Source organism: Sus scrofa, chromosome 14, assembly GCF_054392235.1.
Source record: "Sus scrofa isolate SSC_HxYL_T2T_F1_AM1 chromosome 14, Sscrofa_HxYL_maternal_Yorkshire_Landrace_v2.0, whole genome shotgun sequence".
NCBI classification, from domain to species: Eukaryota; Metazoa; Chordata; class Mammalia; order Artiodactyla; family Suidae; genus Sus; species Sus scrofa.
In genome coordinates this window covers 89,426,757-89,450,000 of record NC_139396.1, presented here as the reverse complement: position 1 = coordinate 89,450,000, position 23,244 = coordinate 89,426,757, and the positions used below count along the sequence as shown (strand labels likewise).

Genomic DNA, 23,244 nt, shown 5'->3' with positions numbered 1-23,244 from the left:
AGGTTCAAAAGGCTGCACTCTGTACGATTTCCATCCTGGAAAAAACTACAGAATCAGAGAACACTTCAGTAGTTACCTGCAGATGAGATGGAGTCTGACTCTCGTCCCCAGCCCCTGGAAACTGCTTAATCTGTTGAGGGAATTTTTTTGGAGGTATGACATAACTGTTCTGTACCATGATCGTGACAGTGGATATATGACTCTATGAATTTTCCAAAACTCATAAAACTGTATGACAAAAGGAATGGGTTTTACCGTATGTGATTTTAAAAATAATTTTTTAAATAGGGGAAAAAATTTGAGTACACTCAAGGCAGCAGCCACTACTCAGATGGCACCTTGGCAGGATTTGGAAAAGGGTATTCCTTCTGATTGCAAAACTGCCTGCAGTACTCACATATCCAGTCACCCTTTGAGGAGAGACTAGAGGCTAAATTTTAGTCCCCCTCAGCTCCACATTCTCCCCAAAGTCCATATAGGGCACACACTGCTCAGCCTTCCCCAGTCACCTATGCCTGCTTTGTAATAGGATATTTATTTATCTGTCTCCCTACCTACTGTGAGTTCCTCAAAGAGCTTTTCTAATCCATCACCTTTGCCCCAGCAAGCTGCTCCAAAGCTGGCCAAACAAATATTTGTTGAATGAATAAGTGAATGATCTACCCCTTCTCCAGAGCCCATCTCTGAGCAGCCCATTCATGGAGCTCTTTCCTCCCTGTGAAGTTCTAAAGGACGGATCTGTGCCTCTCATTTGTTACAACCAACAACAGAAGCAATGACTACTGACATAGCCATGGACAGGCAAGCAGGTCCCCTCCTCGCTAGAATGTCAGCTTTTTGTGAAGAAAAAATATATGCAAATATGTATCCCCCATAGAGCCTTTGGTCATGCCATTACACATAAAAAGAGCTTAATAAAGGTGAGTTGAAAAAAACCAAAAAATTTTCTTAAAAGTATATGGAGAGGAAAAAAATCAGGCTAAGATGCAGAAAAAGACATTTAGATAAAAACATTTAGACCATCAGCCCATTTTGATGACTGACAAGGTTTTCACTTTCTTTCTTTCCTAACATGGGTAACGTGTTTTTAGTAAAGAATACAAATAAACCGAAGAATTAATGTTAAGTAGAAAAAAGCAGTGCTGATAAAAGTGGATGTTCAAAATGTTTTCCTCTAAATTTCCAGAAACAAGGCGTCTGTATTTCTGTGTATTCTTATATCTCTGGAGAGAAACATGAAATGCAGAAGGAGGCTGTTGTGTGGGGTACAGCTCAGTTTCCAATGCATTCATAGGGCTATTCATCTCATAAATGGGGATAAACTGTAACACCAAGCTTCCATCTTTCAGTAGGAGGAACACATGCAAAGCATTTTAGGATCCTTGGGGAAATGGGAAAATAGCTATTGAAAGCATTTTTAGGATGGATGTTGATAATACAGGAAAAGCACTCTGAGTATTCAATGTGGTGAGAGGTATATGTGGTCCTTGCATCAGCAACTGCATCCCTCACCAGGACTGAGCTGTCCTGTCCACAGCAAACCCCTGCAGCAATCAAGGTGTCACAAGCTTTAATGTTGCTATAAGGTACATTCAGTTGAATAAGGTACAAACGGAGTTAACGACAGCCATGTAGCCAAGCAAAGGACTAGAAGCAGGTGGCTGACCTCAGGATTTCATTTGAGAAGTACAGGGCCTGCCTCCCACCCATCCAGTCTCTTTCCCACAGTCACAGCCAGTGAACTGAAACGCTGTCGTTCCTTTAGGTTCTGGCAGTTCTACGATTTCCAAAAGCTTTACATTTCACTTACTTTGTTGCAGCCTGAATCTTGTCTGCTCTGGAGAGACACAGAGGAGTCTGTGATTTCAGGATTCCAGCTACGATCATACAGCTGTCCCTATGTCTCTGCTTCTGCCTTCAGGAAGAACTGGATGGCACATTGGTACACAACCCTCTGATGGTCTCCCTAACGAACTGACTGAAGAGGAGTCTGCCTAAAAGAGTGGTTAAGAGCAAGGCCCCAGATGGAGTAGAGAGACAAAGCCTCTGCCACCTACTTTCTCTGTGACCATGGGGAAGTCACTTAACCTCTCTGAGCCTCCATGCCTTCAAACTGCAAAAGAGAAAAAATAATACTTACCTCACAATGTTGTGTGAGAACTAAATGAGATAGTGCACAGAAACGGCTCACTACAGGGCCAGACACACAGTAAGCACATAACCAATAAATGACAATGTTTTAATGTTCGTAATCATTCTAAAGGCAAAAAGGAGAAAAGGCAAGGAATATGACCTTGCTTCTACTACCTGTCCTTGAGGCAGCCCAGTGATTATGAATTCAAGTTCTGCAATCAAATCCCAGCTATAACACTAATCCCTGACTGACTCTGGCCAAGTGGTTCACCTATCTAAATAACAGAATAATAAGAGAATCTACCCGGGAGGGTTGAATAAGATTTCTGAAACACTTGGCCATTGGTGGCAAATGGCAGATAAGTGCAGAAAACAAAAACAGAAAGGCTGGTTCAGGTTAGTGTTGGCTGCCCTGTTATGGAATGAATGTCATGATCCTGCTAAGAAGGGTAAGAAGGCACCAGGCACAAGGGAAGAGATAGTTTCCAGGGAGCAAGGACACTGCCCTGGGGGCCCTTGATAGCCCATACCTCCTACCAACAAATCCCAGCTCCAGGATACTCACAAATGTAGCCGCTCCCTCCTCGCTTAGAACCCAAAGTTCCAAACACTGGACTCTTGCCAGTGTGTCAAAGCCCTTTTAAGAACTAAGAAGCAAGGAAGAGCTTTCTCAGCAGCTTTCAGTCAATTCTGAAAAAAAATGCCTCTCATTTTTCTCTACCAGAAAGCAATTTTGCAGGGACATAAAGCCAGACGGGGAGGCTCCAATGATGGAGATTTATCGCCATCTAGAGGACTCGGTGCCACAGTGCAAAACGTGTCACCTTTAGGAGATGTGCTGAAGAGGAGTTTCTCCCTCCAGGACACCACAGCCTCCTGTGGACAGGGGATGCCAGGGATTGACAGCCCATGAACCATCCAAGAGGAAAAGGGGTATTACTCAGACAACTTTCATTTGTGGAAAATCAAAATAAGATCCCACTCTTTGCATACACTGTTTTCAAATGCTTGTTTTTTTAAAGTTTTTTTCCCTCTTCGTTTCTTGGAGATTTTTCTCTACTGGAGATTCTCACAAATCCTTTTCTAGAGGTGGCACAACCACAGGCTCCCTGGTGCTGAAGGACTGTGCCTGGGGAGTGGTTATGATTTGGTGGGTAGCAGGGTTTGATTTATGAGCCATTTGAAAGTCAGACAGTGCACTATTACACCTCTCCTCCAGTTCATGCTTTAATCCACTCTGCAGCTGGCATCCACCCTTGTTTCCATGAAGCGGATCTTACCAATATAACCACCAAAGGTCATTTTTCAATGTTCCTTACCAGACCTATTGCCCTGCTTGAGAGTTTCTCTCCTACCGCTTTTTTTTTTTTTTTTTCTTTTCTTTTTTTCTTTTTAAAGCTGCGCCCTTAGCATATGGAAGTTCCTGGGCTAGGGGTCAAATCCAAGCTGCAACTGCACTGGATCCAAGCTGCCTCTGCGGTCTACACTGCAGCTTGTGGCAACATTGGATCCTTAACCCCCTGACCAAGTAACCACGGCCAGGATCGAACCTGCACCCTCCTGGAGACTATGTCGACTTCTTAACCCGCTGAGCCACAATGGAACTCCATCTTTCCCACCTTTCTGACTTCCCCTTCTTTCCTCCATTCACAGTCTCATCTTTCTCTGCCTGCGTCTTAAGTGTCATTGCCTCCTCCAACTTCTGTCCCTGATCTTTTTTGTCCCATTTTTTCAACAGAAGTCCTCCAACTTTATTGGGCATAGTATCAGGAGAGGAATTTTCAAAAATACATATAGCCAGATCCTAAGTGATTCTCTTTCGGGGACATCTGTATTTAAGTTCCTTGTGTGAGCCTGATGTGCACCAAAAGTTGAGAACCACTGCACCATTCCCAGGAAATTTCGCTCATTGTCCTTGGTCACTGTCTGTACAACCACACCTACTCTGACAATTACAATTCTTCCCATAACCAGTGTTCCACTGGCTTACTCATTCCTGAAAATACAGATTTGCAGCCTCCAGCAAAGGTGTTACCAACTACTTCTGGAGTTTCCCCATGTGACTCACACATGCTTACAAACACATCCAGCCCACAGTCCTGAAGGTGTCAACCTCAATTTCCACCTTCTTCACCTCCTGACCCTCCTTGGCTGGGTGCTGCTACATCCACTGGGCCCCCTGCTGTTTCTGCTGGGCACCACAGTCTGTTCTCTCAGTCAAGGCTGGATGGGGGCACCAAAGCTGAAAATGTTCTACTGAACAGTGGGCAGAGCAGGCCATTTTAGGGGAGGTTCCCCCAGAAGCTGAGCCTGAGGCAAGGATTTGGCTACAGGTGACTTATTTGGGAGGTGTTCCAGGAATCTGAAAGAACGAGAGGGTGAGACGGGGACGAAAGAAAAGAAAGTTCAAGGAGAGTTATTTAGGACACCAATGTGAGAAACAGGGCCTGGTTCAACCAGGGCCCCTAAGAAGCATACAGGATGCATCCAATGGCATCCTTCTGAAGGAAGGATGGCTGCTCCCAGTGCCCATGGAGTGAGGAGAGCACTGGCTGCCCTGCATTTCTGGCCCACAACTGCATGCGGTCAAGAAGGCTTCTACAGAATCTAAGGAGGCCCCAAAGCAGGCTCAAAAAATTGACAAAGTGAGTCTTTAGTCCCCTAGAATGGTCTACCACAGCTACAACTGAAACCAGAGGTAGACAAGAGGGAGGTGACGTGGACACCAGAGGCCTCTGCCACACTCTCTCACTCTTTTTCTGTTATGTTCTGCGGGAAGAGCCCCAAAGCAGTGACAATTACGTGTGGTTTTCAGAGAATCAGTCTTTCCAGCTTTCTTTACAGCCTCCAATACACACCAATCCCTAGTTAGAAGTTGAATTCAGACCCAGATCCAGGGTAAAGGGCATCACCCCAGCCCCTGGTTGTGCACCAAAGCCAGCTGCACCTGAGGTGTAGGGCCCTGTGGACACATCTGCGGCAGTTAGGAATCTAGAGGAGCTTCTCAAAGGCAAGATCAGAGTGAAAGCCTTCCTCTCCTCTATAGAGATCCTCCAGCCACAGCAATTTTCCACATATGTCTGATTACCTCAGTGCTAATGGCTTGGTCCATATCTCCAAGACAGATCTGTCCTGAGCTCCATTAATCTAACTGCCCACTGGGTACTTCTACTGGGACATCTCCCAAGCCACTCAGATTCAACACAAATAAACCTTATTACCTGCCATGCATACCCCACCATGAATCCTCTTTCCATTCCTGGATGTCCATCTCTAAGAATGACACCTCCCACTACCTGTTAGCCCACAGGAGAAATCTGAGAATCCATCCAGATTTGACTGCTCCAAAAGCCATCTATGTCCAATTAGTAACAAATGTCTTTTCATTAACTGAAATTTTGCCTGAAGTGAATTTGCCTAAAATGTATTAATTTGAAACCTATTTGCATACTGATCAATTTATTAATGATTTTTTGGCCTGAAATTCTGAATTTGGGATTATAAACTATGATTTTTATAACTAATTTGTATGAAAATACTCTGAAGAGAATTTTGTATTTTACATTAATTATGCCTTAGTTTGGCAGCATAGCCTTTACCACCAGAATGATTATTTTGTACATTTTTGGTTATCTTTTTCTATTTTACATACTTTTCTACACTTCAAGTGTTTTTTGAAATATGCTATTCTGAGCAATAAATACTTGAAAAATATGTAGCATTTCAAAAATAATTTATCAAATTCATCCATTTCTTTCTTTCTTGCCTCTTTCTGTCTTTTGTGTTTCATGATGTATTTTATGTATGTATTAACCATGTAGCATATCTAATATCCAGTGGCATCTGGCAGCAAGAATCAAGAACTATGAAAAAATATTTGGAAAGATATGTCCACACAAAGACTTGTACACAAATGTTCACTGCAGCATTATTCATAATACTCTCTGGCCCCAAACTGGAAATAACCCAAATGCTTGTCAATCAATAAGTGGAATATAACATAGCAATAAAAGAGAATGAAATACCAATACAGGTAACAATTGGATGAATTTCAAAAACATGATTAGCAAAAGAAATCAGAACAAAAGATTATGTACTATTCGACTCTCTCTATATATATGAAATTCTAGAAAACTGTAATGAGAGAAAGCAGATCAATAGTTGCCTGGGGCCAGGGGATGAGGGTGGAATTGACTGCAAAGGGTCATTACTAAGAAATTGAGATGCCAAGAGGTTAGATCCTCTTGTCCATCTCCACACAGCCAGAAAGTAAGGTGGATTCAAACTCGTGTTCTGTTTTCACAAATCATGCTGCCTCTCTAATCACAAGTTTCATAACATATCTTTCATTCTGGTTCATATCTTCCTAAGATACATCAACTTTCTTGGATCTAGAACAGTGTTTCTCAACTGTTTTTTATTATTATTGTTCCCAGAAGGAGCCTTTTTATATTTTTTTCCCTAATTGCCTCCCCTGTGATAGTACACATCTGTTTTTATAGCGCAACCCTTTGGAAGGCCAGAGTACTGTAACATCTAAAGTTTTTGCCTTCCCAAACCAATCTTCACCCCCGGGAGGCAATGGTATGTTTACTGAGAAGGCACAGTCTGGGAGATAATCCTTCAATGCAGAATTATGAAACGTCTTGGGCTCACAATGTGCATGTGCACAAAGGATCCATGTTTACACGATGGTATCATACAGTCACATGCATCTATTTGACACTGATTTCTTTTGCTTCACCAAGTTTCAGAATCATCCTCTCCCCATGGGTGCACATATTTTAATCATGTAACCCCTATGCACTATGCCCTTCAGATTGGAGTTGTTTTCACCATAAAACTCTAAGTGGAGATGCTTTAGACTCAAAGAAGTCCAGTGGTTAGTGTCATCTGTGTCTACCCAGGACTTTTCCCATCCTCCCTTTCTAGCAAATATAGCAACCCCACCTGGCTTTGGGGAACTCTCTTCTCTCATTCAGTGGGGCTCAGGTGAGGCTGCCAATCACAGCACAACAACTACTCCTGCTTTCAGACTGTGTGAGGCATGTGGCTACAACTGACCAATCTCAAGTCTTTAAACCTATGGTCACAGTATTGGCCCCAAAGGTGGGTCCATGATTAAGAGCAAGGCCAATCAGAATTAATATGATCACTGAGAGAAAGAAATTCTCTGCTTTATATCAGGAATTCTAAGGCTGTAAACCCTCTCCCCAAAAGACTCTTGGCTAAAATAAGGTCCTGTGCAAAATTTTGAAGTACGCCTCACAGATATTTCCTGTCGAGTCCTCTCTCTGGATATCCATAAATTGATCTACAGCAATAACCCTCTGACTGCAACACACACACACACACACACCTCGCAATAAAGGGGGTAGAAATACCAAATAAAAGAACTGATGCTGAAGTTTAAGCAACATATGAATTATCTACTTCCAAAAAAGAGAACCAGGTAAGAACAAATCTCTCTAATGGTTGAATTTCAAGACCTGTATTGTTTGGGTAAAGAAACTATACTGAGGCAATGAATCCTTGGTGCCTCCCAAATCACACTACATAAATAGTTATTTATTAAGTTTATAAAGTCAGCCCTGCTTTAAGCTCGTAGAAGAGAGATGCTGTCGAAACATAAAACCAATTATCTATCTGAATTTCAAGGGAAGAGTTCTTGCTCCAAATTTGTTTACTCCCTTCCATCTTGTGTACATCAAGAGCCACAGCTAATTATTTCACATGTTCTATTTAGAGAAACGTTACTAACTTTTCATTCTTCTTAGATTCAGAGTCCTTGCTGAAGAGGAGAATATGCTGGAAGGGACTTTAGATCCTTTGTCTAAGCTGATATTTAAAATCATTTATTGTTCCTCCTAAAAATGATAAAATTCCAGCTCTCCCACACACATAAAATTTAACTTCCTATGAATAGCTATAAGTGGCCAGACTCTAAAAGAAATTAGAGTGTGCTATATTGGTCAGAGAGTCTTGTTATGCTTAACACTTGCCACTCACACGTGTGTGCACATACACACACACACACCTGCTGTTGCCATAATGGACAAAGACTATATATCCCCCCAGCTGACTTAAAACAGAACAGCTCTGGGAATGCATTGCACTATCTGAGAAACCTCAGTGACTACTTACATGTATGTCATAGAGGTAGGAACAGTCAATCAGTAAAGGGAAGTGGTTGAAAGGGCCAATCACATACTACCATAGCTTCACGGCAACTTACAAGAATTCAGTTCCACAAGTCCGGAGGGAGCTATTCTGCCAGTAACCATGAGTCTTTTTGGTACCTGACCTTGAATGAAGGAAGCTGTCCGTATCTCCAGAGATAGGCAACCTGAATTCATAACAGGTGTGTAGCTGATTCAGCTAAGCTCAAATAGACAAATCTCCTTGACAACAGAGTACCTGGCTTTATAGTACCTCCTGAAATATACATACATGAGACACCCATGTATGAATAAGTGCCATGTCATCCTTCTGTTAAGTGCCCATGTTAGCTGAATTCCAATCAGTTTCTGTCTTGTGACTTTAGAAATGTAGCTAAGATTACAAACTAGCACATGGGTCTAATGTAAATGAGACTAGAATCCTAAAAAAAAAAAAAAAATGTGATATAGTCTGCCCTATTTCTACCTAGTCAACCAACAATATTTTATTCAGAGCCTACATCACACAAAGAAATATAACCTACAGTCTGCCCTTAAGAGATTTCATGGAGTTCCCGTCATGGCGCAGTGGTTAACGAATCTGACTAGGAACCATGAGGTTGCGGGTTCAGCCCCTGCCCTTGCTCAGTGGGTTAACGATCTGGCGTTGCCGTGAGCTGTGGTGTAGGTTGCAGATGCGGCTCAGATCCTGCATTGCTACGGCTGTGGCGTAGGCTGGCGGCTACAGCTCCGATTAGACCCCTAGCTTGGGAACCTCCATATGCCGCAGGAACAGCCGAAGAAATAGCAAAAAGACAAAAAAAAAAAAAAAAAAAAAAGAGAGATTTCTATCTAGCTGTGGAAATAAGATACACACACACAATAAATGTGGTAATTTTCTGTTGAGTGTCAAATTAGTGGGCTAGCCTAAGATGAGGTTAACAATAATGGTTACTACTTACCAAGTGTATTTATGCCAAAAAGAGCACTAATTATTTCACATACATTATCCCACTCAGTCCACATGGTAACACTAGCAAGTTGGTTCTCCTTCTTATAAATGACATAACCATCTTCATTTCCCCAAAAAAGTTTCTTCCTAATTTCTTCCCTATAATTCTGGAAATCCTCTCAATGCATCTCAAATGTGCTCTCTTAGCTAGACCTATTGTCTATTCCTTGGGGTTTTCTATTTTCCTCCTCTTCTATTTCAGCTCTTGAGCGCTCTCTCTTGCACTGCAAATAGCCACTGTGTGGTAAATCTATTGCCATGCAAAAAACCACCCCAAATTCTCATGGCTTTAAACATCAAGAATACTCCCACTGGAGTTCCCGTCATGGCACAATTGTTACCAAATCCGACTAGGAAACATGAGGCTGCGGGTTCGATCCCTGGCGTTGCTCAGTGGGTTGGGGATCCGGCGTTGCCATGAGCTGTGGTGTAGGTCGAAGACGTGGCTCAGATCCTGCATTTCTGTGGCTGTGGTGTAGGCTGGTGGCTACAGCTCCGATTAGACCTTTAGCCTGGGAACCTCCATATGCTGCAGGAGCAGCCCTAGAAAAGGCAAAAAGACGAAAAAAAAGAAAAAGAAAAAAAAAAGAATATTCCCACTGATTCCACAGGTTGACCAAGTGGTTCTGCTTCATTAGTGTCACCCAGATGTTGGGATGGCCTAGTTCAAAATTATTTCACTCATGGCTGGGAACTGGTGCTGGTTGTCAGTCGGGAACCTAGCCATCCTCTTCATGTGGCTACTTAGGCTTTTTCACAGCAAGAGGACTGAATTCCCAGAAGGGTTTCAAGCAGCAAAATTAGATGTTGCAGGGCTACTGAAGCCCAGGATTTGAAGTTACACAGCATTGTTTCTGCCACATTACACTGGTCAAGGCAAGTCCTAGGATGACTGCAGACCAATGTATATTCAAGGGAAAGGAAAATAAACTTCACCTCCTAATGGGATGGGTGGCAAAAAATGTGAGGTTATCTTGCCCTAGAGCCGCCAAAACAATTACCACTAAAACTTGCAAAAGGTGCCACTACTGCTGCCGAGGCCCAATATCATTTGATTCAAAGCCCACAATGCCTTAAGTTGACAGTATTACTGTCTGTACTGAAATTGCTGCTTATACCAACAGTGCTATTCCCCATTACTGGAGTAACTATAAAGTTACAGGCACCATTCCTCATTGCTGTCAATATTACCAAAATTAGTGGTACCCAATATGGTGTGTCCTCATGATCCAAACAAGATTTTAACCAAACTGCTATGGGGGAGTTCCTGTTTTGGCTCAGTGGTAACAAATCTGATTAGTATCCAAGAGGATGCAGTTTCGATCCTGGGTTTGCACAGTGGGTATAAGGATCCAGCGTTGCCACAAGCTGTGGTGTAGGTCACAAATGTAGCTTATATTTGGTGTTGCTGTGGCTGTGGCAGGTCACAGCTGCAGCTCTAATCCGACCCCTAGCCTGGAAACTTCCATATGCCGCAGGTATGGCCATTAAAAAAAAAAAAATTCCTTCCCTGGAGCAACAAACACCAGGGATTTTTAATTGTCATTTACAAATGGGACCAGAAAGCAAAGACCAATAGGAGGCCTGCCTAAGAAGGGTGAGCTCATGTTACATGCTAAGCCTCGATGTTGCCAAAACATTCAGAACACCGCTTCCTAATGCAATCTTCACAACAAACCTACAAGGTAGGTGATAATGCTCCCATTTTACAATTGAGCTCATTGAGACTTAAGAAATTATGTTAGTTGCCTGAAGTTGCATGCATATTGGGTGCTGAGCCAGGCAGGATTCCTTTCCAGGTTGACTCCCAAAACACAGCCCCTTTCCTACAGTGCTATACCATCTCCCTAGGACACCTTAAATACTTTGCCTCCCACCACGTGGCGTCACGACCTTCACCTAGTACATGCTGACTCCGTGTCTGCTGATAATAGAAGAATTATTTCCACTTCATGCTGAAGCCAGCCTTGATGACAGTTTAACACAGCCTCATCAAGGTCCTCTACAGGAACAGCCAGTGCCAACAGGGAACCTCCCTAGCTTTTTAAAAGCATTTTTTCACTGAGAAAAATTGAATTTTGCTAGTTTTGTTTTTTCTTTCGGTTGGAAACCTTAGGAAGGCTAAAAAGACATCATGCTAACTGACAAAATTCCAGCTCCCTATGGTGGTAAACATACACAGTATTCTTAGCTGGGAAGTCACTGTCAATTTACCTCTCCATTTGTCAGCCAAAATAATGAACACACAGAGTGAAATGGCTTTTTCAAAAAGTCAGATTTTCCCCTTGCTCACAGAAATGATCAAAGCCAAGTGAATAACAATACTCATGTCTGATTCCCATAATGGAACTTGCTTCCCAGCTTACCCTGAATTCATGTTTCACATTGTGCCTGGTATCTAATTGGTCTAAGGCTCCCTCACTTTTCTAAAAGCCACAGAGAGTACAGAATTTAGGAGCAAGGGAATCATGTGCCCTCTACATGACTGTAATTTTGCAAAAAAATATTTTTAATTATTTCTGAATCTTTGAAATACGAAGTGTTTTGGTGGGAACTGCAATGAGATATGTGTGTGAGAAGCACAGTGAATCATGTTTTACAGGTAGTAAAAAAAAAAAAAAATTCAGAGAGAAACTGAGTGATTTATGTAATATCACAGAGAGAGTCTGAAATTTAAACTCAAAGATGTCAACATCCAGTTTTTTTATTACTGCCTTAAAAATTATGCTTCTCACACACCAGCATCCTAGCAGGATCCTAAATTCAGTCCTGCCAGGATGTGTGAATAGAATGAACCATCTATATCCATTCAGAAGTTTAAATGCAAGTGTTTTACTGTCAGAATATTAACCCTAATATGATTCATCTACTCTCTATCAAATGTAGTATCAATTTCTGTCTTGTTTCCAGGTTTAATCCATCACAACTGGCACCTAAAGCATTTTTCAAAGCACAGTTACTTCAAATACAGGTTGAAGAGTTTCACTAACCTGTATAAGCCTTTATCTACTGTTTTAGATAATTCTGTGGATGAAGACCAGAAAAACCATTTAATTCTAAGTAAAGATAGAATCTAATCTTAATTCCATTAAGATAAGGACAAGTGAGCTAGCTATTAGGCCCTTTCAATGAGCTATTTTCCATGAAAATTCTATAGGAGTAGGCTGTCCCACTAGAAGGCTACAGTAGACGGATGGATTTCCTAAGCACTTTTTCAGGTGACCCAAACTTGGCTAAAATTTCACCGTATCAGCAAACTGCATGTAAAGGAAAATACATGCAGCCACATGACATAAAACTTTTTTTCTCTTTTCCAGCAGCAAACCTAATACAGAAAGACAAGAATCTCTACATTTTTTTCAGAACAACAGAGGTGTCACTCACAAATGATGACCAGGCCTCCCTTGTGTCCAGCTGCTGATCAGTCACCACGTGGCTATCAAGGGGAGAGAACCCACTCCCTTGTTCCCACTTAACATATTAGATCAATGTCCTGCCCAAATCCAGTACCTGAAACAGGTCTAATAAGGAGCACTGGGAATGTAGCCACTGAAAGGAAAGAATAATATGAACAATCCCAAATGGTGAATAGTTCCAAATCCAAATCCCAAATGTTCAGTGTAGATGAGAGAGGAAAAAAAAAACTGAAGATGTAGGAAGATGTGATGAATACTCTCCTGACTTCTGATTTAGCAACTCTATTTTCTCTCTACAGTTCTCTCAACAGAGCAATCAAAGTGTGATAAAAAAATTATTTTTTATACATGAGCACTCATTGTGTGCCAGCTGTTATATAAACACAATTTCTTGTAATCATCACAGCCCGGTAAAGCAGATTCTAGGATTATGCCCCATTTTACTACTGAGAAAAATAGAAGTTCAGGGAAGTTAACTGACCTATCCAAAGACACGCAGGTAAGCTGCATGCTACACTGCACAGTAAAAGAAAGATAATTTGTATCTTTTATCATCCACCATAATAGTTCCTGACCCTGGCCACACTTAGAATAACTGGGTACTTATATTCTAAAATACCAGTGCCAGGGAGTTCCCGTTGTGGTTCAGTGGTAACAAATCTGACTAGTATCCATGAGGTCGCGGGTTTGATCCCTGGCCCTGCTCTGTGGGTTTAGCTGTGAGCTGTGGTGCACATTGCTCTGGCTGAGGAGTAGGCCAGCAGCTAGCCTGGGAACTTCCACAGGGCTGCCGCGGCCCTAAAAAAAAAAAAAAAAAATACCAGTGCCAGAGTTCCCTTGTGGCACAGAGGGTTAGCACAGAGAGCTAAGGATCCAGCAATGCCCTGGCCCAAGATTCCAAATGCCACAGGTGTGGCCCAAAAAATAATAAATAAAATAAAATACCGTGAAGAATAAATGTGAGAAAGCAGAAGCAGGCAGGGAGAGGCTTCAGCTCCTTGGATGCAGGCCTGACGCTTTGGACACAGGCCTGACACATACGAAAGGAACACATATGAAAGGGTAGATGGGAAGTGTCCCATCTTTTTTCGAGAAAGTAAAGGCAATCTTGGCCATAAGAGGAGTCCCATGTTACATGGGAATGAAATAATGGCCTGGGTGAAAACTCTGCTTCAGAGGTGGGACAGAAGAGCCATCAGTCAACCCCCACAGCAGGAGATGTGACCCCCACAACAGGAAATGTGACCCTCCCCCCAGAGATATGACCCCCACAGCAGGAGAGATGAGCAGTGCATTTTCATGACCACCAAAGTCCACAGATTATGCCTCTCAGAAGCTTTGAGCAGCAGCTCCCTAATGGGTCCCATGGCTGCCATCACCTGATCTTAGAACTGCAACTGAGTCATCCCTGCCTCCTTCTCTACACATTTTGTTCCCCTTGCTCTTGGCTGGCTTACCTGGTGGCAGAGGAAAACTGAACCATGATGCAGATCTGGTCTCTGTGAAAGAATGGGTACGGAGCACTGAGAATAAAATTCTCAGACTGCAGTGCAGTTCTAAGAACTCGGCCAATGGGAAGTCCTTGAGTCAAAGCTATTCACAAGAGGAGCCACGTGTCCTGTAGGAATGCCCTGCATCAGTAATTCCACCACACTCAGTCAGTCACTGACTGAGCACTGTTTGGGGAAGTTGTGCTCTTAGTGTGAACACAGTGCTGAATGGATCCAGGAGTATAGTCAAGGCTATCAGTCAACTCTTTTTTCTGCAGCAGGAGATCTGAGAGGTGCCATTTCATGGCTACCAGATCAGACAGTCAAATCAGACTCACAAGAATCAGAGGCCTTACTCAATATTCGGCATCACTAATTTCAAGGAGACAAGTAATTGCAAGGCACAGGCAAAACAGGGAGAGATGTGGGATCTTCAATCCGGCCTCTCATGTCCCTTTTTACAATACTAGGATAGGCTTTGGCCCAGATTTAACATATGAGGTCTCTAAACTGTGGACGCAATCATTTTACTTACAGGTCTGCTAATTCTTTCTTTTTTCCAAGCTATTCTCCGTGCCTGACACATACATCCCCTTCCTTATCTAAGTACCACCTCCTTATTCTTTGGTTTCAATTTAAATATCACTTCCTTCTATGATTCCCCTAGGTTATTTCTTTTTGTTTTGTGTTATTACAGCCATATTGTACTTCCTCCACTATGGAACATATCACCTTTTATAATAATTGTTTATTTTATGTCTTCTTTACTAGATGAGAAAGAGAAAGAAGAGCAAGAGGAAGGGAGGGGAAGAGAAGAAGGAGGAGAGAACAAGGAGGAAGAAGGGAAAAGGAGAGAGGAGAAAGAGGGAAAGGGATAGAGATTGTGTCTTTCTTGTTCACCATGGTGTACCCAATGACTATCACATCAGTGGCACATGGTTAAAATTCAGTAAATATTTACTGAATGAATGATGGACTAAGTCTGAGGGGGCCACAGAGGAAGGAGACATTGATTATGTCTGGGAGGGAAACTGGAGTAGGTATTCACCAAGATGCTTGAAACATTACAACAAGTTGTGACTGATGGAAGGCTCTCACACAGTGAGACTTCCAACCTAGTCTTCTCTGACTTCTGTCAACAATGGCAGATACCAAAATAGAATGAACATAGAAGAAGGACGGGTCTACTTCCTTCTCTGAAGAAGTGGAGAATTTTAAAGCCTTAAGTTCTGGGAAGCAAATTACAATTGCAGAAGTGATATATTTGAATTTCTAATAACTCAAAGAAGATAAGGGGAAGAAGCAAAAGGGAAAACTACCAAAAAGAATTTGAGGTGCATTTAGGAAGTCTTTTTCTTTTTTAATTTATTAACTGTAAACATTTATTATAAATTGTAGTAAGTTTAAAAAGTAAAACGTATGATATTGGTGCAAGAATAGACAAAACAGAGGAAGAAAATAGAGTCTATGGAGTATTCTTATATATCTGTATCTTTGTAACTTACTACAAAGTTATTACCTTAGGAAGTCTTTTTCTATTTTCTTCCCATAAGCATTTGCTAGGTGAATGATTCTGGCCAGGGGAGTTACTGCTTCCCATTTCGCCTACTGAGAGTTCTGTCTTCATCAAAATAACCACCAGCAATGAAATTATAATAGCCAGTGTCTACCCTTTTCAAAGTCTGATGTATGGGTTATAGCATGATCATTAGGGATATTAATTATCTAAGCAAAACAGGAAAGAAAATACACTTCCCAGGGACTTGTGACTCCAATTAAGTATGCTTTATAGTATTATAGTTGAGAAGCCTTTACAAACACTTCCTAATTCATCAAGATATGTATCACAGCAGGAATTCCCTCTGAATCCACCCTAGGCTCTTAAAAATCAATCGCTATAGTCCTCACTCCCACTCCACATCTGCTTCATTGTGAGGGGAAAAAATTACATTAACAGCAACTCCAAAGTGAAAGGGTTCTAGAAACAAACACAGAGATAATCAAAGTCCCATAACTCCATCCTTTCTCTATTATCCTAATTACCCCCCTCTCCTATTCCAAGCCTCCCCAGACTACATCTGCCTGCCTGTTTGCTTGAAGCAAAACATGTCAAAGGACAAAGCCCCAGAAGCCAAGTCAAAAGCAGCCTTAGGCATAAGTGAAGATGATGGTCATATGCGTTCCAAGGGACCCAGAGAAGAGCCTCCATTCTTCAAAAAATATTCTCTCACTGGCATTTGTACTAAGGCTGAAGTTTCTGTACTCAAATTGTTCTTCTAAAGGAAGAAAGCATTATCAGAAACCAAGATCTTGGATAGCAAATAAGACTCATCTGTGGCCACTTTCTCTTACCTCCAAACAAACTTCCCTAACAGTATACTCCCCTCCTGAGGTATGATGGTCTCCTGCCTTCAGATAAGAAATACAGTTCACCTGAATCATGAACTTGGGGGAAGATGGTCACTTCTAGACCAATCATGCTTGGAGAGCAGAGCTTCCTGCCTGGCAGGTAGGTATTATTATCTCCCTTACACAGATGAAGAAAAAGAGCCAACAACAAACCAGTGTAGAAATGCCCCCAAGTGTTAAATACCCCAGACACACCTCTGAGGGGTTGCATTTCCTATCCAGCTAGTAAATGAAATTCCTCTATCTGGGAAGCTCACACTCCCCTCTTCTCATACAGCCATCTTCTTCCCATCTTTCAGCTCTTAGCTTAACTGCTACATTCTCAGAGAAGCCTTCACTGACCACCCAATCTAAAGTTGGTCACCTCTGTTTTTTTCCCCACAGTATCCTATTATTTTCCTTCATTACATTTATTGTAGTTTATAAGTATACACTTACTCCTATGTTTGCTTATATTCTGTCTGATTTTTGCAGTAGACTGTAAACTGCAGGAGGGCAGAGATCATCCCTCTCTTTGGCATAAAAGCCTTTAACATAACAGATGCTCAATAAACACTGACTAATGAATAATGTGTGGAGTTGCATTTCTAACACAAATTGTACAATCATTACCACTGTGCATGCTGCCTCCTCATAAATGTTAGAATAAATCCCATTTGAAGCCTGAAGCCTTTCATTCAGGAAGACTTCTTCCACTGGAGCTGAAGGTGATGTACAAAATTCTTTCCAAGCCCTCAAGGGAGGCTGCTCCTCGCCATAATGCTCCACAGTTCCTGGGATCAGTTTTGGCAACCTCCTTGGAGCCTTCTTCCAGTTGTTATTTGTACTTCAAAACCTCCACCACCACCCTCGAAGCTCACACTATCTGATTCTAGATTTTTGGTATCTACACTTATTCATGTACTCCTGAAAGTATCCATGAGTTTTCTGGGCTAGAGTTATTATTACTTACAGAAATAACCACATCAGTTCTCTGCCTCAACTCTTCCTTTCTGGGGCTATGCAATGAGAACCAGATGTCAGTCTACCAGTACCAGGATCTGTACTGTAGGCACGGAACCCAAAATATGAATCTGTGGGCTTATCTAGGATAAGGACAGCTGTCCCCCTTCCCCTCATGAGAGGGAAGAAACTTTTCTCCCTAATGTAAACAAGTGAACCTTGGGAAAAGAAAGGAATGATTCCTGAGTTCTGGGCCTTTGAAACATAAACAAATGTCTCCAGGTGGAAGCCAAGCATCTACAAGTTCACAATTTCTAGAATGTCTCCACACTCCTGTGTTTCAATCCTCTTCTGAAATGTAAGCATTTACCTCAGGAGGTAAATTTCTCAGGATGGTCTCTTACTATCATCCTTTAAATATAAGACTTGTCCTTTGACAGAGATCCCAGATCCCAGGTTTCTTTGCTCAGAAAGCCCTAACCCTATAGAAACATAAAGAATATTTCCCGTACAACCTCACCCCCTACTCTAGTCTTTCTCAAGCTGCCATCTCCCAATTTCCTGTTCATTCTTCAGCTTTCATAAACCAACTTTAGATCTTAGCTCTTGAACTTCCTCTAAATTTTGCCATCATCCTGGAGAACTCTAATACTCTTGTGGACAAATGTTGGGGAGGTGGGGAAGCCTGATACTCAAAATTGAGATAACCAGAGTTCTTCAGTGCCTCAGGGGGTTAAGGATTCAGCACCATCAATGCTGTGGCTCCAGTCGCAGCTTCAATTCCTGGCTGGGGAATTTCTACATGCCACAGGTGTGGCAAATAAATAAATAAAATTAGGTAACCATCGTGAAAAATATATCAGTCAGGATTAAGCCTGGGAAAGAGTAGCCAGTCTACATACTCCCAAGCATGGAGGGTTTAATACAAGGAATTAGAGGTAGCTGGAAGAGCTGGGGAAGTGAAATTCAGGAAATTCATTGCTGAAAAACTAAGTTTATAACCTGGACTTGAATGTCTTAAAAGAAGCTCCCTGAGAAGTTTTTTTCAAATTTCCTATCTTTTTCTCCCTTCGGCAGCTTCTAAGAGAGTAATGGTCTCTCCTCTTCAACTTTCCAACCTCCCCTCATGGCCGATTCTAACTCAGCTTCAGGGTTAGAAGAGGGAAGAGGATTCTGGGAAAGCCAGCTTGCTGCCCTAAGAAAAGAGACCATGCAAGGGGTCTGGAGCTGCTTCCAAGTAGACAACAAACAACCCAACACAAAGGCTAGAGTTACGGTCTTTGCTGTTTCTCCTCCTGTTTGAAATCATGTATAATAGAGGTTACTACCTCCAACAGCTTTTGCTTTCCTTCTTTTCAAGAGATGACCTCTGGGAGCCATTTGCTGGAGAGAATTGCTTTCATTATATATTTGGTCATCCCAACTACAAATCCTCAGTTTTCTTTTCAGCAAAGACAAACATTAAGAGATGATGATACCACCTAAATCATCTTTTAAATACCAAATTAAAATGATGAAATATAAAATTGAATGTACCAGCTGCTTGAATACATGCAGAAGTGGTTCCATTGCTACATTTTTAAGGGAACCCATTCTGTACCATTCTCATTAGGGAAGAATTTCCTGTAAAATCATAAAATTCAAACCATGAATATCAAATATCCTTTGATGTTTCAGGTTTTCATGATTGAAAAATTCTGTGCTTTTTCTGCTACATTAAGTAAAAATGGAAAAGTAAAATGGTTGAATGAATGGTGGCATGAAATTTCTTTTAACTCAGCATGAACCCACAGAAACCAAGGAACATGAAAAGTTCATTGGTTTAAGAGGGGATTGAACTCATTAATGAAAAACTAAAAAATTCTATCTAACTTGAAATTAACCTTCTAGATCTTGCAAGATGGAAGCACATCTTCTATCTGCCCTGAAAACTTAGTATTAACTACATGGGATAATCTTAAAAATCAAAGTGTACCATAGACACATGGATGGTGCCTTCCGTTGTATAGCATTTATTGAACAATCACTGAGTAAAAAGCTAGGTAAGAATTAAGAATGTGCCCTGAAGGCAGGGCATAGAGAGTAGAAGTATAGTTGTTCCATGAAACACAAAAACAGACCAATAATCAGCTACCAGATGATCTTATATAATTGCAAACTGAAGGTTAAAAGATGATCTGGTCTGCAAAGAGCTCTCTACATGTGTATAGTTTCTCGTGTGTGTGTGTGTGTGTGTGTATAGTTGGCCCCAAAAGGAACTTCAGAAAGAATTACCTCTATATGAATCTTACCTTCGCACTGTCCCTTCCAACAGGCTATGGCCACTTTTGTCTCAGAACAGTTACTGGAACTCTTTCCTATACTTCTCTACCTCTCTCTGATCTTCCTTAAAACACTCCTCCTTTTTGGAAGGAGGACACTTACTGGCAGAAGTCAACAGTAGACAAATCATAGGCCCTATGCTTGCTTTGAAGGGGGCTCAAGGCAAAAAAAAAATACAGTCTTATTTCAGAGAGCAGAAGAAAGTAAAGAACCCAAATTATTGTCCATCCAGAATCCTGCCCTTCTTCTGGGAATAGTAACATCCCACCAACATCTGAATAACATTCCTTCCCCAACTCTACCACGTGGTTTAAGTGGGCTCTGCCATGTTGTACTGGATCTCATATGCCCCTAGCAGAGTTGATTGTTCCATTTGATACAACCAAAACCAAACAAAGACATTGCCTCTAACTTTTCTAACTGAAAGTAGGAAAGCCAGTCCCTTTCTGAGAAGCTATAAATTTAACGCTCCCAAGCTATCAGTAGACATGTTTCCCACTACACACTTAAAAGTATGTGAGAGAAGATAAAATAGCAGTGAAAATAAGAAAACTTATGCAGAGAGAGAAAAAGAAGCATACTCTTATAAAACCTAAACATTGTTTAAATGACTGAAGTGTGTGTGTGTGCATGTGTGTATGTGCAGGAGATTGTAGAAGAATGGGACAGTAAAAACAGTCAGAGAGTAGAATATTCAAGTCCTTAGAAGCTAGGCCAAGAATTTGCTTTATCCTGATAAAGAGTGAAGAGGTTCAATGAGAGACATTAACCAGAGAATTCCACATCTTTTAATTTAACAAAACACAAACACTCCAATATTCAGCCCTAGAAGTAAAATTCCTAAGACTATCCAAGTGGTTCCTGGTATTCCTCTCTCCCTTTCCCCAGAGACTGAGATCCTCTTCATAGCCTGACTTAAACTATTTTCCTTATCCTAAGCAAAGAAGTTTAGATGGGAACCTTCGAAGAGAATTCATTTTATTCTAAGATAGAACAGAAGGAAATTCAATATGAAGAATAGAAAGAATAGAATCATGGCTAGTTAGGCTTGTCACTTATAGGTTTCAGATACTTCTCTATGACGCTTACACCTTGAGTTTCACAGGTACTGTTCTACCACACATGCCATCTGAGGAAAGTTACCTGGATTGGAGACCCAAGAACTACCCTATCTCCAGATACAATTTTGGCTCTATGAAAGAACTATAACCCACTACTCCAACTAGATTCTCAAAACCTTCATGGACAAAAACAAGTTAGCCAGATTGCCACCATACTGTTCATTGAGACATTCCGTCTGTTTGTTCATTTGTTTCTAATTTGAGAGTAATATTTCTTCCTTCTATTTAACATCAATAAGACAATAGCCTTCGAAATTAAATGGGAGTATTTTAACCCAATGACTAGAGAGAGCTTAATGACTATTTTATGTATTTAACCAATACTACTTACATATAATAACACAACCCTAGTTCTTAGAGAATATAACGCTAAAAATGGGGCAGGGTTGAAGCTTCTGGTGTGAAATAATGAAGACCTAATCTCATGAATGATAAGGATGAGGAAAAAAGACACCTTTGAGACATATTTAAAGGATATAACTAACAGAACTTGTAGGAGAATGGGATGAAAATGAGAAAAGAGTGTAGAATGATTCCAAAATTTTGGTTTAAAAAACTAGAAAGATAATGGACTCATTAGCAGAGAAAAGAGAAAGAGGGAGCAAGCAGATTTGGAGAAGAAAGCTATGAGCTCAATTTTGGGCAACTTTAATTCAGGTCACTGGTAAAACATAGAAGTGGAAAATGTTCAGAAAGTAGAATATGAATCAGGAATGTAAACTGCATGAGAACTATAGCAATAAAGTCAATCCAAGAAAAATCATTAGGAACACAAAGGAAGTCCAACAAAGTCAGGTTTGTTCAACTTGTTGCAAAAAGGGAGAACATATACCATGAAAAATCTAAGGACGCCTCGGTCAGAGGGACTAGGAAGGGGCTTTTTTAGGGTTGGGGCATGCTCTTAATGATTTTTGCAGGAGGACTAGAAGACATGGGGATCTGCTTTGGAATTGGAAGCCATCAGGAAGCAAGGACAGTGGTAACTGTATATCTCAGTAGGCTTTGTTCAAAAGACAGAAAAAGACAGAAAGGAGCTTGGGCTTCATTGGTAAAGAAGCAGTAATCACTCAAAACAAAGTACTATTACGGCATTTTTACAGCTATAGTGTGACCTTGGGAAAAATAAAGCTTTCTGTTGATTTTGCAGTCAGCTTTATAGTTGTGTCTATTATCACAGTTTGATTATTAGCAAGGCTTATATTTACTCACTCAGACCTAGGCATATATTTACTTTTCTAGTTTGGAGCTGATTTTTACTATCTCAATATATGTTGCTGATATCAGCTTACAATTGATAAACTGTGGAAACGGGGTAGATGTCCGGTAATGGTACTAAGGGTGGCACCCTTTGGCCCCTTCCTTCTTAAGTCACAATCTGTCTTTGACATGGCAATGAACATTTTCTCAAACATACGTAAAGTACTCTCTAAACACTGCTTCAACTTACCTACCCACTCCTCCACTACATTCCTTTTCCCAGGTCAGGAAGCCACTTCTACATAGAAATTCTGGGGCTGAAAAAAAATAAGAATTAAAAAAAAAATAGAACCTAGAGTTCCCACTGTGGTGCAACAGGATCAGCATTGTCTCTGAAGCACTGGGACATGGGTTCAATCCCTGGCCAGGCACAGTAGGTTAAGGATCCAGCATTGCTACAACTGCAAAGTAAGTCACAACTGAGATCAGGATCTGATTCCTGGCCCAGGAACTTCATACACTGTGAGGTGGCCAAAATAGAAATTTAAAAAAAAATAGAACATGAAAATAAAGAGATGGGTGGCGAAATAGAAAAGTATGTGATATGGTGAATACAAAAGGAGCATGATTTAGGGAGGGAATAACCAACAGAACCAGATGCTGCTGAAATAAAAACATGATATTATCTGTTTAAAGAGTCACTCAGGAAATCATTTAAGGATGGAGACCAAAGCTATACTTCCAAGAAAGTGAGGAAGAGATAACGGCAAATGTAAACCACACTCTCAAGTGTGATGCTATGATCAGACAGAAAAAGTCATACCAACTGATAGACCTAAGGTCAGGGAAACATTTTTGCATGTATCCTTAGACAAAGGAGAATTGAACATCTTTATATGCTGTGTGGCAAAACAACAGAGAAGGGGAGAGTAAAGACCCAGGGAAAAGAGAATAATAAACAGTAAAATTCTAGGAGAGGACAGGAAGGAGATCAGTGCACAGGTGAAAGGCACACATCTATTCCGACCAAAGGGAAGGAAGTAA

At 41.2% G+C, this 23,244-nt stretch overlaps 1 long non-coding RNA gene across 6 annotated transcripts in view; it reads right to left on the bottom strand.

Moving 5' to 3' along the window:
- The window catches only part of LOC102165048 (uncharacterized), a 1,242,341-nt gene that overhangs the window by 496,796 nt on the left and 722,301 nt on the right, over positions 1-23,244 (bottom strand). Inside the window, exon 2 of one of the 6 annotated variants that reach the window (XR_014827981.1) lies at positions 22,451-22,517. The exons of 4 other annotated variants lie outside the window; for them this stretch is intronic. This is a non-coding gene — a long non-coding RNA (uncharacterized LOC102165048). Of the gene's footprint in view, positions 1-14,176; positions 14,290-22,450; positions 22,518-23,244 lie in introns of those variants that run through there. One more of the 6 variants, XR_014827980.1, reaches the window with a different exon arrangement.